General features: G+C 30.7%; 1 long non-coding RNA gene across 1 annotated transcript; it reads right to left on the bottom strand.

Moving 5' to 3' along the window:
- Window positions 1-3,387: 3,387 nt before the first annotated feature.
- LOC145958822 (uncharacterized) lies at window positions 3,388-7,565 on the bottom strand. The gene is made up of 5 exons (XR_014434375.1): window positions 7,302-7,565; window positions 7,084-7,183; window positions 6,252-6,394; window positions 6,012-6,090; window positions 3,388-5,883 (listed from the first exon to the last, which is right to left on the bottom strand). It is a non-coding gene; the product is annotated as an uncharacterized LOC145958822 (long non-coding RNA).

Genomic DNA, 7,565 nt, shown 5'->3' with positions numbered 1-7,565 from the left:
ACTAATCCATTTATCAATTGCAATTTTTTTCACAATTTCATTTTTTATATTATTATTTTTATATAATGTTTTTTATTTAAATTATTAACTTATATTTTATTAAAACTAATTAATACATAAATAAATTTTAAATTTGTAATTTTATTTTACAATATATTTGTTTTTATTATAATTGTGTTATTTTTTAATGATAATTAATACATTGTATAACATGTGTGTTCAAATATATATTAGAAGAAAATAAAAATATTTTTCAAAAATATTTATAATATATTATAGTAAGTAAAATTAAGATTTCAAAAAACACATGAAATTGTTAAAATTGACTTTAAATCAAAATAACATGAAGAACATAATGAAAGGTACAAAAATAATAGAATATTTTATGGAAATGATTGTTGTTGGTTGAAATTTTCCACACAATAAGAACAATTTCTTTTTGTATGACCTGAATTCTTATACATGAAACATCTTTTCGATTAATCAAGTTTCCTCATATTCATTTATGTGTCTATATGCAAAGATTTTGGACAACCCTTTTTTTATTTTTATTTTTGCTTGTTTGGATTGGGATAGATTTGTGATTCATTACAATATGACTAATATTATTCATTGGACGGTTGTCTAAATAATCCTTTGTACACATTAGATATGTGTATCAACATGTAAGGGGATGTGTATATGTAAGACATGTAATCTTGGTGAGCACATATATAAGCAACAATGACATTTGAGTAAGTTATGTGTAATTTTATGAATTTGTCACAATACACCACATTTCATCCAATTTAACTCCGAATTGTCTAATTGGTCGTCCCTCATTTGGTTAAGCATCTCTGGCACAATACATGTGTTTCTCATTTGTTGAACTCAAACACATGTAATATAGGTGGACATAAACATCATTAGTTGTTGTCTATGAATTTGATTATGAGGCATATGTGAAATTTATTTATATATTTTTTATTTATTTTGGTTTAAGTGTGGTGTGTGTTATAAATTTGATTTCAAAGTATGTAAGGAAGTTATTTTTTTTTTATTACTGATATTATTATTTTGACAATGTAATTGATCTTTTAAAATATTTCTTTTAGTAGTGTATGTATACTATTTTATTTGTATTGCGTAATAAAATTATGTATTTTTAAATTATTTATAATCTCTTCTTACAAAATTTTTAAGTTGTAAAATAATAATTATGAGTCTATTTATATAGTAACTAATTTTAAGATAATAAATTAAATTTTGAAATATATATTATATAAAAATAATAATAATAATATTACAAAGTAAATAAAATTATAAAAATGCAATTAAGAAATTGATTTACGATTAACCAATTTCCCATGTAATAATAAAAATATGTGTGAATGCTTGGTAAATATATTTTAAAATTTTAGTATATTTATTTATTTATTATAATTTTATAGTAAAAAAACTCTTGACACCGATTGTCACTAAAATCTATCTAAAAGAATGTTGAAAATAACTAACTATGAAAGTCGAGCTTTAGTTTATTTTTCACATTACCTTAACTTCGTTCTCTCTCCACTACAAGAAAACTTGTCTTTAGAGACTAAATTTTCAGTCTCTAAATTAACAAAATCAGTTACTAAATCAATAAGTGACTGAATTAGATACTAATTGTAGAAAGTAGCTAAATCACTGGTTGTTAATTTTAGCTACCAATCTAGAGTCCGATTTAAAAACTAATTTAATGACCAATTTTTTTATAACCGATTTTGTGACTAATTTTATAATGACCAACTTAGTAACTTATTTTACAATGACTAACTTATTGACCAATTTTTAATGACCATCTCATCGACCAATTTTATACTGACTGTTTTAATTACCAATATTATAGTAACCAAATTAGATACCAATTTTGATAACAACTAATTTAGTAACCTATTTTATAACGACAAACTTAGCAACTTATTTTGTAATAATCAATTTAGTGACTGTTATAATAACCAATTTTAAAGTGACCATTTTAGTGACCAAATTTTAAACTAATTGAATTATTGACCCATTTTTCTATGACTCAAAATGACTGATATAATACAAAAAGAAAGTATTTCTTTCATATTTATTATCTTCTTTTTTCAAATTCATCACATACCTAACTTTAATTATTTTTCTACTAAAACATAATAATTATTTATTTACTTCACATGTTTATTCTATGTTAAACTATTATGCAAAAAATCAACATTTGCTATATACTAACATGAAAATTAAATAATTAATTTTTTTTTTAAATTGCACATAATATCCTCCAAACATACAATCTTAATTGTTTGTATTTATAATACTCAAACAATCACTTTCAATTACTTTCTATAAAAATTTATTTGATAATACTTAGTTTTAATATAGTAACAAATTATCTTTTAACACTTCCCGTGAACATCAATCAACCGGATGTCTTTCTGTCTTTCTTTCTCCCAAAGATAAGAACAACTTAAGAAAAACACAAAAATTTAGAACACTTTCAACAATAAATATATGCAAAATTAAAATAAAAAATTGTTCTAGTTTATAACAAGAATTTATTGCAGAATATAATGTCTTCTAGAGGAAGATGTTGATTTCCTTTTCAGTCATCTCCCAAACATGGTCTCTTGCATCAGCCAAAGCACTCTGCATGTCAAGTATATTCAGATCCATTAAAAAAAATAAAAGGTAAAACTAAGCAAAATAGTAATAGTAATAGCTTAGAAATACATCACCTGCCCAAATTTTGTAAGGAAGTTACTAACAATGTTTAAGGAAGAGACAGTTACATCATCATTGGACTTGTTGACTCTACTTTATTGCTGTACGCCTGTACCAATAACAAAATCCCGAAATTGTAGTTTATCACCTATAAAAAGAAAAGCAAGTAATGACTCTAGTTTTCATTCCAATTTTATCATCTCTTCCTTTTTTATATATATCCAGAGGTTGAGAGGTACATTTCTTCAAAATAAGGACATATCATTTGGAGTTTTAATTTAAAGAATGACCATAGTTGCGATTTACCATCTACTAAATTTGTCATTCAAAAAAAGTCACTTATTAGTATTATAAGAGTCTATATTAGTGAAAACTTCACATATGCATAACTTGTCTAATTTGTTGTTGCAGGTGGGTCAAAGAGACTAAAATAAATATTTGTAAAATTATTAAAAATATTAATTTTAAATTTCAAAAACTAAAAATAAACTTATTATGAGAGATTAAATTTATATTTAACCAAGATAAAAACTTTACGTGAAAGCTTATTAGCATTTAGATTACAAAAGAATTACATGTGTGAATTCTCTATTGATTTTATCAAATACTAGCTATTATAGGAGAACTATGTGGGTCTATAACGTTAAAATGTCAAAAGTTAGCCAAAAGAAGATTTCACTTTAATTTTTTTCCAAAGCGTTTCTTCAGAATAGTGAGTAAGCAATATATTTTCTCAGCATAGTTTATTTTCATTGTACAACTGATTTGAACCAAACTTCATAGATCAGTCTAATCAAAGCAAATTAAGCAAGAATAGTAGTCAACTTGTGACACCTTGTACTATGAGAGATGTGGAAACAGCTAACAGAATTCAAATTAAAATATAATATTGGCAGAGTTTAACAAAACATACCTGCTTTTTAGTAGTTTCTGCATTTTGCTGTAATGTCAATGCTTGACTAGAAGTGTAACAGCCCATTTTTCGTGGGCCAAAGGCCCAATTCGTGGCCCAGAACGGGCCGTTTCAATTTTGAAACGGGCCGTTCTGGAATAGTGAGTATGGCCAAAATTGTAGAAGCAGAACGGGCCGTTCTGATGGGAGAACAGGCCGTTCTAGTTTGGAGAACGGGTCGTTCTGGAAGCAGAACGGGCCGTTCTACTGGGTTTGAGAACGGGCCGTTCTGGTTTGGGAGCGGGCCGTTCCAGTTGAAAAATTTATGTAGGTTTGAAGGGCCCAGAACGGGCCGTTCCAATTTTGGAACGGGCCGTAGTGGTAGGTGGGCGAAAAAATCCTATAAATAGGCCTCAAATCCTCTCATTTCTACACACCTCTCATTCTCACTCTATCTTCTCTTCTGTTCTCTCTTTCGTTCCTTTTCTTCTCTCTAAAGACTAAGAGGAACTCAGAGGATGAGGTTCTGCTCCAGTTTTAGTTCCGATCCTTGTTTAAGGAAAAAGAGGAGGAGGTTCTGCCCGAGTTCCTATTTATCCAGGTACGGGGGAAAAGGAGATTATTTATATGTAGAGTTACATGAGGGATATGGGTAGAGGAAGAGCCCTTAGGGTTATGAATAATTTTATAATTATTTCTGTTTGGAAGATTAATTATCTTATGTGATTCTATATATATTTAGGATTACGAATATGTTTAACTTGTAAAAAATGATGCTCTGGGAGAGAGAACGAAATTATAGAAAAGTGCCTGTAAGTTAGGTTGTGAAAAATTGGATGATTTCTGTTTGAGAAATTGAGGATCCCATTAGATTCTGTATGTGTTGAGGATTATAGATATGCTAATAATTTGTAAGAATGATGATCTGAGAGGGAGAACGAAATTGTAGAAAAGTGCCTGTGAGTTAGGTTTTGGAACAATTGGGGATTTTATTGTTTACGTTAAAATTATATTAAATTGATAATTCTGTTGTTTGTTATATTAGTTTATGAATGTTATTGTTATATTATTTGATGATCTAGATGATGAATTACTTGAGGGGTATGTGAATCACCATTTTGTGTGGATTGTGTATGTATTATTGAGATGTGGATGTGAATGTGGATGTGAATGTGTATGTGAATGTGGATGTGAATGTGGATGTGAATGAGATGTGATTGTGGTTCTTCACACCTATGACCAGGGGTGAGCACGGCCCGAGATTGTTACATGAGTATCGTGACCTTGGTTAACATGTCAGGGGTGAGCACGACCCTAGGTTAGGGGTAACGTGACCTTGGCACAGTGTTATATCAGGGGTGAGAACGGCTCTGGATTGTTACATGAGTATCGTGACCTTGGTTAACATGTCAGGGGTGAGCACGGCCCTAGGTTAGGGGTAACGTGACCTTGGCACAATGTTATATCAAGGGTGAGCACGACTCTGGATTGTTATGTAGGTATCGTGACCTTGGTTAACATGTCAAGGGTGAGCACGGCCCTGGAATAGGGATAACGTGACCTTGACACAGTGTTATATCAGGGGTGAGCACGGCCTGAGATTGTTAAATGGGTAGCGTGACCTTGGCATAGTGTGAAGTGCAAGATTTGTGATGATTGGTGTGATTGAGAATTATGACGTGATGACGATGCATGATTGATTGAAATATGATATGTTGAAATATTTATGAATATTAAGTTATAATGAGATAATATGTTGTGTTTTCTTATGTGCTATATATATAGATGTTTTCTTTTCTCACCGTGCGATTTGTGGATATTTTAGGTGAGGAAGATCCGGCTACGAGTGGCATCTAGAATGCTAACGGTTGAGTTGTGGGTATGCTCTGATATTGTGACATCGGGGCAGAGGATTTTCTTTAGGACATAGCTTGTTATATGGAATTAGAATTGTAAATATTATTTTTGAAAATCATTTGTAAACTCTCACGTTTCATATTTATTGTTGTGGTTATTTAAGAATAATTTTGAAGATTCTCATGTGAACCCTTTTACCGAAACTGAAAATTGTTTTTGTTAAGTTTTCATTATTACAATACATGTGTTGGGGTAATAAGGGTGTCACAAGAAGGTTGCATCATCTATAATTGTTGTTGAAGCTGGGAAAAGGACTGCTGAGATGAATGAAAGCTTGCTTGCAAAGTCTGTGTCTGTTGGGACAACATCTGAGCTAATGAAGGAGATTGCTGAAGAGGCTGAAGTGGTTGTTGCTGCACAAAGAGAGGAACTTGTTGATTTGGAGTAGTTAATGCAGTATATAAGTATATAAGTGACAAGAAAGAAGAAATTGTTGGAGTAAAAAATCAGGATCATCAAAAATACAAAAAGAAATTCTTACTCTCATTGTATAGGTTCATTAAGTCCATTAATAGCTTCTAGAGCCATATCTCTCTAAGAGTATTTAGCAAAACCACATCCTTCAATCAAAATATGAGAAAATATTATATATTCAATATTGACATTAAACACACATACAGAGACAAAAAATGTAACCCTAGACATCAGCCCCAAATCAGCCCCAAATCTAAATTCAAATCCACAAGAATGCAATCAAAACACATAATGGCACAATACATACCCACAATATTTGCAGCTTATGACAGTGTCGAATAATTGATTTCAGCTGAAGCGCATTGACATCAGCATAGCTCAAATTCAACGAAGTAAGATTCATGCAGAAGTATTTACATGAAGCAGCGCCATATGACCCTTTGTATGTCCCTGAACCGAACAAAATTTTCAAATTCAACAGAAAATTGAAGCAATTTTATAGAGAACAAATATTTGCTGACCATACTTATTACTTTAGTACAAACTCAGTTAAGAATTCAAGTAATATTTATTTAATATAACTTGAGATATAGTTTTTTTTTATTTCGTCAAAAATAGCTACAGTAGACGGTCAAGAATGGATTTTGATTTATAACTCCAAGACACTCCTCCACGCAGAAGTACTTTGGATCTAAAGCAGGGAGAAAGCACGGGTTCACTGTTTGAAGAAACTCTTAACAATTAGTTTTTTTCTTTTTTTCAATAACACCATAACTATTTATGGCTTCCCACTTTTTATATATTTTTCTCTCCACAATGCAACCAAACGAAATTTTGGGACAAAATCAAATTGATCTATATATAGTGAAGCTTGGAGGAACTTTAATTCTAATTTCCCACCCCATTTCAGTTGAAATCATATACATATTTTTCTATTATAGAGCAATAACAAAACACTATGAGCCATTTTCTTTCTCAAAAATGCAACAATAATAAAAAAGAAGTACAATTTGCAATGTGAAATTCACATAAATTAAAAAAGAAAAAACATAATGAGAAATTATGTATAGAAAATTCCATAAAGCTTAACTAACTATCTGATTTTGTGTGTGTAGTATGAGTTTGTGAACAAGCTGAACCTAGACTCTGCAGAACTTGGCATTCGCCTCCAACAGATTCCAATTCTGATTCCGATTCCGATTCCGATTCTGACGCCGCCTCCGTTTCCTCTGTTTTCACCTTCTCAACACAAAAACAAAGGTATGTTTCCCAATTTCACTCTCTTTCGATCGTTAGCATAGTTCATGCAAAAATCACAAAATTAAATCCACAAACCAAGAACACCACGTGCACGCACCTCTGACGGTGATTGCGCCTTGTTTACGATCTTTTCTTGTCCTTCTCCCTGAACGTTCGCATCGGAGAAAGTCTTTGTTCAAGGAGAAAAAAAAAATCAGCATCGAGAAATCGAAAAGGAAAAGTGTTGAAACCGCTTCATTTTGCTGCAAGAGAAATAAGTTTGAGAGAAAAGAGAAGCGTGTGTTTAGATTTGTATTCATTTAAAAATAATAATAATAATAATAATAAATATTGTAATTAAGTTAGTTGGAAGGGGAATAGG

The sequence above is a fragment of the Cajanus cajan genome, chromosome 6 (assembly GCF_000230855.2).
Source record: "Cajanus cajan strain Asha chromosome 6, NIPB_CcT2T_4, whole genome shotgun sequence".
Lineage (NCBI taxonomy): Eukaryota > Viridiplantae > Streptophyta > Magnoliopsida > Fabales > Fabaceae > Cajanus > Cajanus cajan.
This window is presented reverse-complemented; position numbering and strand designations above follow the sequence as displayed.